We start from the raw sequence: 15,053 nt of genomic DNA, 5'->3' as shown, positions 1-15,053 counted from the left end.
AGAACCCAGTGAAACAAAAACAAACCAGCATCAACAGAATCCTATTGCCAGCTGGCCTTCAGCTGTTGGCTCTTGGTGTCCAGGGCTGCATGTTAAAGGCCTCCCACGGGGCCGGGCGCTATGACTTTCTGCTATGGCTTCTATAAAGGGAGATCTAAAAAGGAGCATCTCTTTCAGAGTAAGACCATTGGTATGCGACGTCCTCACAGACCAAACGACTGTGCCTGCAAACCCTGTTCCCTCCTGGGACCCTTTTATGTCTCGTTGTCTCTTTATCATACGGTTACAGGGACATCTACATTCTACCCACATATTAACTAAAGCAGTTTGTTAAAGGGGAAAAAGGTGCAGTGCAACGCAACCACTTCGCAACGTTCAACAAGCAAATTTCTACAGCAGAGCCTCTGTGTGGCTTTGCTGTCCAGCCTTCTGATGGAGGAGGGTTAACCAGTTAATATGGAAGAGCATCACAGAACCCTTTGCATCCTCACAGTAAATCAGCTCCTGAAACGACTGCACTCCTGACGGCTCCTGCTTCTTTGCATGCTTTTTTCTAAAAAAATATGTTTGTGGCACGGCCGGAAAACCAGCCAGAGGAATGTTTTCCCCACCTTCTTCTTATCCCTCCCTCTCTTTCTCTGCCTGGGTGTTGAGGTAGAGATTTTAGTTAGAATGCAGGCAATGTATGCAAACGCAGCAGAGCCCTGTTAATCTGTGAACCTCCTCTTAGCATTCACCTCTCAAATGCTGCAAATGGAGCTGAAACCTGCTGGGTGCTGGATACCCATTCGGGGGTTGATTTGGCCTCACTGAAGACAGTGGGGGTTTGCCACTCACGTAAATGAGAACAGGATCAGATCCCTTTCCCTGTGCCCTCTGAAAGTTGCACCTGCCAGGTGCTGAGGGCTCTCGACCCTTCCTGAAATTAACTGGAGTTGTGGGTGCACCATTGCGTTCAGTATCTTTCAGGATTCAGCCCAGAGTGTACATTCAGAGCCCAAGCCATTACTGCCTTGACCTAAATCCCCCCCTGCAGTTTCAATGGGCTAGACAGCTCTTCGCTTCCTGTTTTGTTTAGCTGCGTTATGAGCTTTCAACCAGCGTCTGTTTCCTCTCAAGCACCGGATGCATTTAAGCAGTGGGGTAACTGTCTTTTGCTCATCAAAAGTTTCTGAAGCGGCCCTTTGGTGTGAAAGGAGCTGTACAAATGCTACAGGAAACAGGCACGATCACAAAATCCTGTCGGGTATCACTTTGCTGCGCTACCGACGGTGCACTCAAGGGTCAAAGAGAAAGGTGGGGGGAAGATGCTTCCACGGTCATGTTACAGGACTAGCTTAATTTTCATACGAAACATCAATAAAACCATTGAAATGCTTCCCTTTGGCACGGATTGTGATTACTGTAGGATTCCTTGCTTATCTGCTTTGCTTCTTTGAATGCCTCCTCTCTGGGTCAGGGCACTGGGCCTGTGATTGTACAGTACCTGGTACAAACGCCGTCCCTATTCCCTCGGGGATCTCGCAACACTGCTACAACAGAACAATAACAGCACAGAGGAGAGGTACAGAACCACCCATACTGAACAGCAGTGATTATAGCCTTTCTCCAGCGTTAGGAGGGACAGGACTCCATTGGACCATATTATTAATGTCTGCAGGGGAATTTCTTCCCCCGCTCTGCAGCAGGTGCTTTTCAAGTAGATCCACTGCAGCACTCCTAATAAAGCCTTAAAGAGTTCACCTCTGAACTTTAATTTACACCCTCACTTACGAAGTCCAGCATCCTTATGTCTGAGCGGGATCAGCCTTCGTGAACTGCAGTTCTGCAAGGCCTTCATTTCTCCTTCCCTTCTCTTTCCTTCTCCCTGCTGTCTTTCATCTGCTCCAGGTCTTTACCTCTCCCTGCATCGCCTCTTCGCTCTGTCCCATTTTCTCTTCATCTCCTTGCTTTGTTTCACATTTTTCCCCCCAGAGGCATTAGTCCTGGCTCAGAAGCCAGATGACAGAGAAAGAGAGAGAGAAGAATGACACCAAACAGTCTCGAAATATGACAAACCATACAGGGGAGGGCTGTTCGGTGGATCGTATCACAATAGTTACACTGAATTACAGGGCATTAGAGGACTCTGCTGTTGTGTGTCTCATACAGCAATAGTCACGGTGAAGGACATGGTATTAGAGGTCTATACTTTTCTCTGGCTCACATAGCAACAGTCCTGGGGAAAGGCCATGGTATTACAGGGCTATATGGTTCCAGAGATCATCTAGCAATAGTCATGGTGAAGGACATGGTTTTAGAGGACTATGCAGTGCCGTAGCTCATAGAGAAACAGCCACGGTGAAGGTGTCATGCTCTTTGGGGAATATAGTGTTCTGTGGTCCCTATCTCAACAGGCACAGGGAGGGATGCAGTATTACAGGATTAGATTATGACCTTCCCCCGTCTCAGCAATGAGTAAGGTGTTAGTAGAGGTGGCTACTTATATGGGCCCTTGGTGGCCAGGCACCAGGAATATTCCTGGCCCAGGGGCTCTGCTCCTTTGAGGTTCAGAGACGGGTCTCTCCCACAGCCCCACTTACCACCCTGGCAGGAGCCTGCACCCCTCCCCCATGCAAACTCCCTCCAAGCGGGGGGAGGTTAGGCGGGGGCGGGATGGGGACTCTGGGCATTCTGGACACCGCAAAATTTTCCGCAACTTTTTGGCATGTATGTTCCCTGGAAGCTGAGCAGTTGGGCGGCCATCCAGGAGAGATTCAGGTGCCGCCCAGCTGATGAGCAGAGTACCCATGGCCAGCAGCCTGTGTTTCTAGGGGTGGTGCACATCCGACATGCGTTGGCGCACATAACATTTATTCTGCCCGTGGATGGAAAAACATTAGCGCGAACACTGCTGCCACCCCTGAGTGTTAGAATATTAGAATATGCATTAATTTTAGCCGTCATGAGTCAGACCCGTTTTTAAATCAATTGTTCCTGACTACTGCATGTAGTTTTAAATTTTCATGGGCACAAAAGACATGTCACACAGGGACGTGGACGGGCATAGCTGTTTCCGATCAGCTCCCCATGCAGATGCTCTGTTCTGGTTAGAAGTGACTTTTATTCTGGCATAAGTCCACGGGGAGTTATTGCGGAATAGCTTATTCCACTATATGTATTCTGGTCAATTTCCCTGTATAGCTCAGGCCAAAGGGCACCGCCCTGCTAGTGTAATTTACATGCAGTATAAGGCCTCTTTACACTGCCAGAGTGATGTAAAGCAGCTATTGTTTAAAATAAATGAAAATCGAGTGCACAATATTTATTTTCTCCCAATATCCAGGAGCTGGGACAACTGTTCTACACGAATGCAGAGAAACAGAGCACAATTTTAGCCACTACCATCAATGCAACAAAGAAAAAGGTATCCCCTGGTGCGACATCAAGCTGTGACTAACAATGGAGATGGAATTAAAGGGAAAGAGGCAAAGGATGACCGTAAGAAAATAAAATTATAAAAAATGCCATCCCCACCCCCCAAAAAAAACACCTCAAGGGGTTTTACGGAAGAGGATATTCCAAATTAAACTGAAACCAACTCTGTTTCATCTTGGGTTTTATGTGAGCATAAAACCTGGGATGAACCAGAGTTTAGCCCAGTTACACAGGACAGAATTTGGTCCTCATTTATACAGCAGCACCCTGGGTCCTGAGCTCCTCCCAGTGATCTCAGTGGGAGCTCTTTTTGCACCAGAGCTGCAGAGTTAGGCTCAGGTCCCTTGTGACAGTGCTCAGAATCAGGTGGGGCGTGCGTGCAGAGTGGCCATCGGCACTCCTGGCACGTGGCTCTGAGGCACGCGAAGCACACATCGGTTGTGGAGCATTGCACGAATCCAAACCTGGTGGTGGGGAATAGAACCCAGGATTCCTGGTTCCCAGCCCCGCCCCACACTAACCACTAGGCTAGACTCCCATCCTCCCATCTCCCTCCCCAGGGGTGATAGAACTCACAAGTCTTGACTCCCAGCCTCCCTCCACTCTAACCAGTAGACTCCCATACCCCTGCTGGCGGGGGGGGGGGGTGCGCGGCGGAAGGAATAAAACCCAGGTGTCCTGGCTCCCAGCCCCCTTACCATGAGACTAGACTCCCCACCACTGGGATAGAATCCAGGTGCTGAATTGCACTGCCCCCAGCCCTGCATTGCACTGCCCCCAGCCCTAGAACCTAGAATACCTAGCTCCCAGCCCCACTCTAGCCACTAGGCTAGACTCTTACCCTTCTTCCTGGGGGGGGAGATAGAACTCCAGAGTCCTGGCTCCCAGCATCTCCCTCCGCTCTAACCAGCAGACACTGCTGCTCAGACAGACATCCACCTGGGATGGGAGGGGACTAGAACCAAGAGTCCTGGCTCCAAGCCCCCTAACCGCTAGACCAGACACTGAGGCACATTAAGCGCTGCCACGCACCGTTTATGGAGCACTGCCCCAGGCAACGCATTTTTCACATACGCACACGCGCACACCTGTTCACCAGTCCTGCATAAACCAACCCCGTGCCGAGAACAACGAGAAGTCCTGTGGCGCCTGAGAGACTAAGATACTTTGGAGCATCAGCTTTCGTGGGCAAAGACCGGCTTCGCCAGACGCATGAGTGGGGGGGTGGTTTCAGAGGAGTATTTAAAGAGTGGGGTCCCGGTAAGAGGGAAGGCCGGAGCTGACAAGGTCTATTCAGCAAGGTGGAAATGGCCCAGTATCAACAGCACTTATCAAAAGAGGAGAAAACAGGTCAGATCAGACGGGGGATGTGAGCCTTTGTCAGAGTCTAATGGGGAGACATTAGCACCCAGAGCAGAGTGGTTTTCCGTGAACATACAACCTGGGACAAACCAGAGTTTAGGCCATTTAAACAGGACAGAATTTGGTCCTTATTTATACGGCAGCCCCCTGCAGTCCTGAGAAGGAGCAAGTCCCCAGTGATCTTGCACCTGACAAAGCGGGTCTTTGCCCACGAAAGCTGATGCTCCAACATATCTGCTAGTCTCTAAGGTGCCACAAGACTTCTTGTTGTTCTCGAAGCTACAGACTAACACAGCTCCCTCTCTGATACCAACCCCGTTCCAATATTCTCCATGGGCAGGGTGGTGTAAATCATTCAGGGCATGAGGGATTTATGCATGTTTGTATTGCGTTAGCCCAAGTGACATACCCACTTGGGATTTTCGTTTTGCCCTCCCGCTCGGGTATAATGCAGCCACGACAAACAGATCGGAATAACTCTTGTTACAAATAAAGCAGCGCTGCAGCATATTGCCTGCATGCCAAACATGACATACCGGGCCAAAGGAACCTCCAATGTATCTCCACTCACCTCAACAGAGGGACTTGACTCATTCTTTAAATATAACGACGTATAATCTTATTATCTATAACCAAATGCTGCTAACTAAACGATAGTATCTTTCAGCAGTATTTTAATACGGCGCTCTCCTTTTTTATTTCTTTTATGCTTGTGATTAGATTAAACAGACGGACAGACGTCTACTTTCTTGTAGGCAAGTGAGAGGCAAAATAAAAACGTCTCAATCAAGACAGTAATTTTAATTAGCGGGTGGATCATTTTATGGGTTGCTCTCCTTGGGGACAAAAATGAAAGGATCTCTTGAGTTTGCCCGGCGGCTCAGGTTCTCCCCTTTTTAACAGTGTATCTCCAGTCTTGAACGCTGTAGGAAAGGAAAAACTCCTTGATCTTTTGCCTTGACTTTTGCTAAGGCTGAGACACATAAGAGGGAGTTAGAGTGTCCTTTTAAACACTGGCGAGGACCCTTTCCAGGGAGTTGGGTGGGGAGATACAAGGGGCAGAAAGAAGAAAGGTTTTTGCCCCCCTTGCTGTGATGCAAAGGCTGTTGACACCTTCCTTGCAGCCTGGCTGTTCCCCAAGAGCAAGGAGCTGAACAGTTCGCCTACATCAAGCCTTCAGTGATGCAGCAGGAAGCTCAAGTGTAGGCAGGGAGCACACACTGCTAGGGTCCAGACTCACATCCTTTGCAATTGCTCCTTATCCTGCATCCTCCTCCTGCGCCACGAGTCTGGGGCATAGGACAAGGTCTCTCTCTCTCAGTGAAAGAGCGAGGCAGGAACTTCACAGGCACTGGTGGACTGCAATTATCGACTGCCTGCTGCAAAGGCTCTCTCTTTCCTTCCCACACTTCTCACTTGTTTGCTTCTGTGCCGCAGAGTGCGAGCCTTCAGAGACTCCTGCTGGGACTGACAGAATGTCAAGATTTCCACAGCCTGTGGCTTTTAGCGACCGCTACTGAGAGGGACAGGGTGAGTAGCACATGTCGTGGTCCAGTGACAAGAGCTTGGCTATCTCAAAAAATCCCCTCTCCAGCCCTGCTGTTTCAATCTGGGAGATGCACTTAAAGCACGAGAAGCTTCCTCCTCTCGGCCTCAGCCTGCTTGTGCCTTTTGGACGCTCCCAAGCCGCGAAGGGAGCGGAGAGGGGACAAAGTGAAGAAAGGATTCTTCTCACCCAAAAAAAGGCCGCCCTGCCGTGGCGCTTTCCTCCAAAAACTCTCAGAGGGCTTGACAAACATGTTTTGCCTGTCTCAGGCCTCATTCATGGGATGTCTACCTTACGCCGAAGATCAGCCAGATCAGGGTCAATCTTCCAGCATTCGAGTTCATGCGCTTGGTAGAGACATGCGAAATCGAATTATCTGGGGTTGGCGTCGATATCGCGAGGAGTAAGGGAGGTCAATGGGAGGTTCTCAGATAAGTCGATTCTACCTACACAACTGCCACAGCTAGAACTGCGTATCTGCAGTCGACTTACTTGCCTACTGTAGACCAAACAAAGCTACGTGCCACAATGCCTGCTGGACAGCTAGAGAAACTGAGATACAGCACAACCAAACCAGGCCACCAGAGAGTCAGCAGCCAGGCTAGGAACAGCAGGCACGCGTTCTCCCTGCGCCAGCCACAAGAGACGCTGGGGCCAAACGCTCATAAGAGGAGCTTAGCCATCGACTCAAGTTTGGCCTTAGTCTAAAAAAAAAGATGAAGAGCCGTCGACGGACAGGCTCTTGTATCTCAGGTGCTTCGGGGGATCCTCACAAGCCGTGTTCCCTGTAAGCTGGCTGCCCAAGAGTGGTTCGGGTGCCACCCAGCTGATTAGCAGAGTGCCCACAGCTGGCAGCGTGTGTTTCTATTGGTGGTGCACATCGGCATGTGTCCCGGTGCATAGAACAATATTTATTCTGCCCATGGGTGGAAAAAAATTAGAGGGACCCCTGATTGGGAAACCTTGCAATGGAAGGACAGGACCCCTCGATTGGGAATCTGTAGTTCCTGATGCTTCATTGTCAATGTTAACATGCATTTCTTTCAGTGAGCTGAAGTCCAGGTTAACTTCAGTCTGCACCTGCCTGTCAATGGCATTTCTAAGGCCTCTATCATCCTGGCGTTTAAACACCAGCCTTTCCCACTTCCCCTGTGTTACATAAGTCTGCAGCCTGGCAAATTATAAATACCACAGAGCAAGAGCCGGCTGCTCTCCTGATTTTTACAGCTACGTCTTAATGGGAGCCACAAAAGATCTCTAGCGGACAGAGAAGAACAAACGCACAGCAGGGCCTTAGAATCAGCACACCTGGAGCCTTATCCAGCAAGCCCCTCTGCCACGAAAAACCAGACCAGCCTATTAATTGCCTTCTGCCTTCCTGTTCAGGAGATGCCAGTTCGCTTCGCAGGCCTGGCCCCGTTTTCACCCAAAAGGGGACGTAAATGCTATGGAGACTTAGCATCAGTCTGGCTGGTGAAGAACTACCAGGCATCTTAGGGAATCCCACTGCATAGTCTTTCTTGGCCACGTTGGCTGCCAAAAAACAAGTCAGTGAGGGACGCAGGGAGCCTAGGGGAGTGGGCGGAGGGAGAGAGAGAAAGGGGAACAAAACGTCTTGGTGGAGACAGAGATATTCACAGAAGATCCCCTTATATCATTCCAAACAAACAGACGTCCCTCAGCAAAGGAGAGCCTGCATGGGGCAGGAGTGGTAGAGGTTGAACTTCTCTAGTCCGGCACACTCTAATCTGTCACCCACAATGATTTTAGTTAGCCAAATGTCCGCGTATCATGGATGTGACCAAGTTTCCCACAGTCCATTAAAGTTTGTTTCCAGCCACCAGCCCTGGCTCTCAGTGTTCTGTGCTGTTATTTAGCTGTAATTTACCCCAAATGTCTTTTAAGAGCCCAGAAAGCAGTAGAAGAGCTGGTAATGCTGCTAGACAATATTGGCCTTTTGTGGTCTGATAAATTCTCTCGTTTGGCCCCGGTCAGGTCCCCAGGGAGCTGGATAAGAGAGGTTCAACCTGCATCAATGGTTCTTCCAGGGCCCCTCTCAAGCCCCTAGGGATAACTCCTGAAAAAAGTGACAGATATTATGTGGGAGAAAGAGCACAGTGAGAAAAGGAACAGTGAACTGAGTCCTACATTATGGCTTCCAGTCCCTCACCCAAACCGGCTGTGACTGAGCTCAGAGGCATAGGTGGCTGTCCATCATCTTTTTGCCTCCTCACTTCTCAAAAAAGATCCTGGGCTAATTTGGCCGTTGACACAACTTTAGAGCAGTCTCAGGGCTGCTACGGTTTGCCTGAGGCTGTAATAGCCCCAGGATAGCAGCACAACTCCAGCTTCACTCCTGTTTCCCTGTCATGCTCCTGACATCTCTGGTGTGAGAGGCTGTTGGTGGGAGCTGCTGAAGTTTGACCTTCCCAGTTCTGTGCAGCTGGTGAATTACTGAATGCAAGGCCAGCCCTCAGCTGGCCGCCTGGGAGAACTTTAAGTCTATTTTGTACCGGTCGCCTGGGGAAAAGCTGAAGATCTGATCCTAGGCAGCCAACAGAAGCTTGGCTGCTCCTTGGGTCCCAGCTCTTGCAGTCATCTCTACAGCTCTGCCTCAGGGAGGGTGTGTGCGTCAATGAAAGACACACGTCAATTTCACCCTCCAGTCTCATCACCTGACCTCTACGACTACACCTTGTTTTTATACCACTATAACTGAGATCCGAACCTGGCCCTGAGCGTCTCACGTAGCCCGAACGATATCCTCAGGCTACCGCTAAACTGGCAACTGTCTCACTAAACACCCGCCGGAGCACGGCACATTACAGTGGCGGAAAGCGAAGGGGGGAATGGGCTACCAGTGCAGGTAGCTACGCCCCTGGCGGAGGCGACCTACCCGAACCCTGCCCCAGGCACATTGCTGTGTTACAGCACTGCCGTAGCTGCACTTACAACTTTTCAGCATATCCAAAACCTGATGCATGGAGACGACCTATTTTTAACCCTTGAAAGCCCAGAAAAATTTTACCAGGGTGACCCTTACCTGCATCTATGAGCCAGCGCCAAGCCTGTCCGCAAGGAAATTAGCCTGCACAACAGGTCACTTGCACCAAAGCAACCTCCTACCGGCATACAGCAGCACCTCACCTGTCTGGGGCTAAAGCCGGGCAGGAGGGTTTGAGGATAACACGTGCATCTCTATCATGCACCAAAAATACAATACAATAAAATAAAATAAAAAGCCAAACCCAGACAGAAATAATGAAAGCAGCGATCAGTAAAGAATCCCCCAAGAGACTGTAAGTTCTTCAATTAGAGCTCTCATTATAGGCCTGGAAACTCCACTCTCTGCCGTACGGCTAACACATTTTTTTTTTCCTTTTAAAGAAAAAAGGGGGGGAGGGGAAAAAAGAGGAACGCAGCATCTTTAATGCAACAGACAGCTCTGCTGAGATTCACTTTGGCTCTTATTTTGACTTTCATCTAAAAGAGCCACCCTGGGAATCCATTAAGTCCAATTTAAATAGACTCTCCACCCCCATGCTTTCTCCCCGCCCTGCCCCCCCCTTGGAAACAAACAAAACAAGTGCTGCGGGTGGGGGCGTGGGGGACAGCCTTGCAGGATTTTTTTTTTTTTATTTTGCCAGACGGAATAACACTCCTCCCAAGGCATTGAACTGATTTTTATTGCAACGCACAAATGAAATCCAAAAGAACAGTGGCCACACTCAGATAAGATCTCAGTATCAGTATCCCAGCCTCCACATTTCTGTGCCTGATAAGGTTTCAAAGTCCAGAGAACCCTGCTACACTTTTCCTCCCCCTTCCTGCCTTTGTAATTTTCATATATTTTTTCTCATGTTTTTTTAATTACTACCAGCTGGTTTTGTTGCAATACCGGCCAGTCAAGTTTGAATGGGCCACTTTGGTCTTCCTCTGCCGATTTTGACAGTTGCAGAAATCATGCTCTGCATTCGAAAAAAAATCAAATTCCATTCTGCACACACACACACGCAAGCCCCTGTGAGCTGCTCAGTAATGATAGAGAACGGACAGCCCCCCTTGGCTGTCATGTACTACACAGTCATTCAAGCGCTGCTTCTGTAGCATAAGCATTTTTCCAACCCCCCCCGCCCGCCACCTCGCACCACCACCACCACAACTGCCTACAACGCACACACATTCTGCACTGCATTCTATTCATATGTTTTCAATCACGGACACTTCTTTATTTAAAACAAAAGCTCCCCCTCTCTCTCACATACGTACAGACATTGTGAAAAGTGAAATCTCTATAAGGGAGCTGTGAGCTGCTGGTTGTTTGGATTGTTGTTTAATGACAATGGTTGGGTTTTGGAGAAATTTGCCATGGGAAAGAGAGAGCAGAAGAGCTTGCAAAAGTCCCACAGAGGGGGTTTCTGAACATCCCGCCAGATGTGCAAATCCCAGGATTACTCACATCTCTGCTGGAACAATTTTTTCTAGCAGGCGAGCCGGGTGCACGTCAAATCAACAGAAGACAACAAATCAAACCAGAGTTTGCACACAAAGACAACAACAACACGATCGTGGGATGCTGAGTCTCATCGATGTTGGAACTTTGTGGAGTAGAAAACCAGGCATGGGAATAACTCTAATGTTCAAGAAACCTCCCTGACAGACCTGGTTCCTGTATTCATCAACAAACCCCAGGTCTTTTTTATTATTTCAACTTCCCAAAAGTGGGAGTCGGAATGAGAAAAACGAACAAATCTGCTTTGCTCACATAAACACACGAACATTCGGACTCTAAGCCGTGTCTTTGTTCAGACATCCGTCGCCAGTAGAGTCCCTAGAAATTTGCAACATGTCCCAACCCCTTTTTTAAAGGCTAGAAAAAACAAACCAAACCCCAATCGCTGCAAGCAAGACACAGACAAACTCTGCAGTGCCGGCAACGCACGCGATCGTCTCAACCGGGAAGGGGGGGGGGTGCGAATCGCACGGGAGAAAAATAAATCAGGAAAAAGCACTGTAAATTCCCACAGAACATTCTACAGACCCTCTAGCATTAGAAGGCGCAAAGCTCTAGCTCATAACGATACCTGCAATGTTTCTTGTGCTCCTTTCTCTCTCTTTCACACTCTCGTGCTGTCTCTCTCTCTCTTCCTCCTCTTCCAGAACTCAGTAGCCAGATTAGATCCTTCGGAAAAAAATGTGAGAAATAGCACAATTTTTTTTTTTTTTTTTTTTGCTTTCCTTCTCAGCAACCCTTCTAAGCTCCTTCAGCAGCCATTACTCATGGACCACTAGGGGATACAAGGTAATTAGAAACGTCCCTATAGCATCCAGACTGAAAATGTAATGCCAGTGGTAGGAGTGGTTGGGGGGTTTGGCTGCAGGCTGCTACGCCAGACAGGAGTGTGCTTTGGCGGAGCTAGGGAAGAGGTGAGGGTTGGGGGTGGGTGGAGTGGAAAGGGAAAAAAGGGAGGGTGGTTTGTCCCCGATCTCTGATGGAGATGTCAGGTCATCGGAGAGGATGGCCAGAGCTACAGAGAGGGGTTAGTGGCAGTGTGTGCCTTTTTATTATTATTATTGAGTGAGTAGCAGGGTTGCCTTGCCTGTGTGATCTATGCTAGGTTTGTGTGTGTGTATGTGCGTGTGTGCGTGTGTTTGTGCCAGGAATAGCAATCAGCGGCAGAAGCAGCATGCAGAGCACAAAAATGCCATCATGCAGGGTCAACAGAAAGCTGCAGACATTTTTTTTTTTTGGCTTAATCCTCTAGAGGGGGAGGAGAGAAAAGGAGGAAGGAGGATGCCGGTTCCTTTATAGTTCTTTCATTTTATTTTCCCTCTGTCTCCAGCGGTCACGTTAACAACACAAAACAGAACCCAAAAAACCTCACCCACCTAAAACTCCCAGTCCTGGGCTAAACCTGCAGGGGAGAGAGACACAGCAGTCTGGGGGGTCTGAGGCCCTACTTCCCCTTTGCCTGCAAAGATCAGATAGGTGGCTGTGTAAGGCAGCTGGGAAAAGAAAGAGCAAGGAAGAGAAGGGGGTGGAGGAATGAGAACAAATCACACCTGCAGCTTTCTCTGCTCTGCGTAGCCAGCTGCAGCCAAGGCAATGATGGACAGGAAAACTACAGAAGCTTGGACTCCAAGCTTAGTGCATCTGTTGGGATTTAGGCGGACGATGGCTGGCAAACGAGATCTGACGGCAGCTAATCTCCTTGTGTGGTAGTTTTAGGTTTTGCTTTTGGAACGAGGGAAGGGGACCATTAACAAAGAGAGAAATCCTTCCCTGGGCACCTCTTATAAATGAAAAAGCATGAGAAAAACCAATCAAAGAGCCCTACCCCTTGCCTAGAGGAAGCTCAGCCTCCCTGTGAAAAGTTTTGAAACCAGACGAATCACCAAGACGTGGCAGACCAATGCTTCCAAAGCCAGGTGTCCTGGTTCCAAGTCACCCAGGCTGGGTCATAGAATCCATGGGCTGGAAGAGACCTGAGGAGGTCTTCGAGTCCAGCCTCCTGCCCAAAGCAGGACCAAGCCTAACTGTCCCAGGGGAAGTTGTAAGATCTTCTTAATAAAATTCTTCGGGTAATACGCTCCGATGGGAAGAGTGGGAACTCCTGCCTGCCTCCAGCTGGTGATCAGACTATGCCCAGAAGTGTGAGGATCGGTATCCCCTTCTGCAAATGCTACTCTTACTTTTTTAACCTTGCTCAGTTATTCACCTCAGTAAGTTTCATGGGTTAATTGTACATTATGAAAAAGAGTATATTCACTTGGACCCATTCAGTCTGGGGGCTTTTAATTCACAAGGTATTCCCTGTTGTTGAATTATGGTAGGGGGAAGAGTACATCTTTTTTCCCCTACTAATATTTGCATCTATTCAGAGGTCAAACAATAATCAATACTCATAAGAGGACCAAGGTTTCATTACCAACCCTACATGAAGTAGACAGTTATTCAGAATAACTTTCCTCCTTCCAAATTCCCTCTCTTTGGAGTTGTTCTTCCCTCAGCTGTTTTCTCCTCTTCCCCCTCCCTCCAAGATCACTCCCAGCTCCAGACCCAAGGGGGCTGGTTTGTTCTTTAACAACATATAACAAATCTGTGGTCACTTAGGACTTTGTAGGTGTCAGAATGGTGTACACTGCAACCAGCCAGAACCTCAAAGCAGCGGTCAGGGTTAGAACTGGGATCCTCTCAAGCCAAAACCAAAAGAAAATCCCTCTTAGTACTTTGCAGCAGAGAGGCTATGACACATAGCTGGACATTTTTGATTCCACAAAGCAAGAAGGAGACTCACTTGAGTTAATTAGTTACAAAAACTATTTTTTTGAGTACTGATACCCAGCTCCTTCGTCTATAGCTTTTAACGTCACCACTTGACTCTCCTAAACTATGCATTGTTGTAAACTCTACCAGTTTCATAGTAAATCTCATGATACTTGCTATCTTAAATGTCTAGCTCCTGGAATCTTGTGATTGCATGAGAACCTCAGCTTCTGTGGTTAAGTTTCTATCCTTCACACTTGCATAAAGAAATCTTGGCTACGTGAACTTTAAAAGCCCAAAGGTCAGAAGGCAAATCAGGACAACCCAAAATTTACTATTTGTAAAGTCTCCGTATTTCGCAGGGGTTTGCTTTCTGACTTTTCAATGCCTTAGATTGGCAATGCTATCATTCAACACTACTCATCCGCTCGCACACTGGTACTGTAGCTGTTTTAACGACACGTTGCCACTATTTCAGCCCCTTCCAATGGAAGTTTGGCTGAGTGAAGACTGCAACTCAGTCCCCTGAGTACAGCATCAGGTGCTTTACTTTGTCCTTCAGCTCTTTCAGGGCCTACAAGAGAATGATACCGTCCAGTTATGAGGAATGGCAGGCCAGGGTCCACTTCTTTTCCGGAATATGGCTCACGCAGTATCCAGAGATACCAAACAAAGCCTTTTCTTTATTTTCAGGACCTTGCCACTGTGGGTTAGGATTCTCCGACTTAGCATGCTCATTGGTGAGCACCAAGCAAATGAAGGCCACTTCAAGCTGCCACCAGTACAGGGAATGAAAAGGCAACCCAGTGCGTGGCAGAGAAAGATATCAGAGCGGTAGCCGGGTTCATCTGTAGCTTCAAGAACAAAAAGTCTTGTGGCAACTTATAGACTATGCCCTGATTAGGACCTGAAGGTCTGGGAGAAGCTCCACTGAGTTTCCCACGAGACTTTATTTCCCAGCTACCAAAATCATTTCTTATCATTTCTCTTTAAGTTGTGGACATGTTTGTTCTGCACATTTCCTCTTCAACTCCAGTTGACACCTAATCTTGCCAACCGTCCATCCTAGTCTATTTCCATCACTCAGTTGGGGGTTCTGTTTGCTGAGGGACACTTTCTTGGCTTGAATCAACATCCACACCTTGCCAGTTGGCTGCACCATTTACTTCTTGCCCTTTTGGGTCTGTCTGGGTGGAGAACACTCAAACCTGCGACTGCCAGAAAGCACAAGGTCTCCAAATTGATCCTCTGGATTTTCATTTCCTAACTATGTCCCTGCAGTGTTGTTAATTGCTAGTCTCTCACAGGGTTGGTAGGATGGCAGCTGCAAGGATGTTGGAACTGAATTATCAGAGGTCACTGTTATCTATGGCCTAGTCACACCTTGTGTCTTGGCCCAGCTCCTGGGCATGACTCAGAATTAGGTCAACAGCCACCTCTCCTCTTCCGGAACAAGCTGTT

At 48.5% G+C, this 15,053-nt stretch overlaps 1 protein-coding gene across 5 annotated transcripts in view; it reads right to left on the bottom strand.

Annotated features, from left to right (window-relative positions):
* Window positions 1-15,053, bottom strand: part of RAI1 (retinoic acid induced 1) — a 153,261-nt gene that overhangs the window by 83,876 nt on the left and 54,332 nt on the right. For 3 of the 5 annotated variants that reach the window (XR_012647732.1, XM_075010729.1, XM_075010730.1), the window contains exon 2: window positions 11,410-11,507. The exons of the other annotated variants lie outside the window; for them this stretch is intronic. The gene's annotated coding sequence lies outside the window, so the exon portion shown is untranslated. The remainder of the gene's footprint in view (window positions 1-11,409; window positions 11,508-15,053) is intronic. 5 annotated transcript variants of the gene reach the window in all.

This window comes from Carettochelys insculpta, chromosome 16, assembly GCF_033958435.1.
Source record: "Carettochelys insculpta isolate YL-2023 chromosome 16, ASM3395843v1, whole genome shotgun sequence".
NCBI lineage: Eukaryota > Metazoa > Chordata > Testudines > Carettochelyidae > Carettochelys > Carettochelys insculpta.
This window is presented reverse-complemented; position numbering and strand designations above follow the sequence as displayed.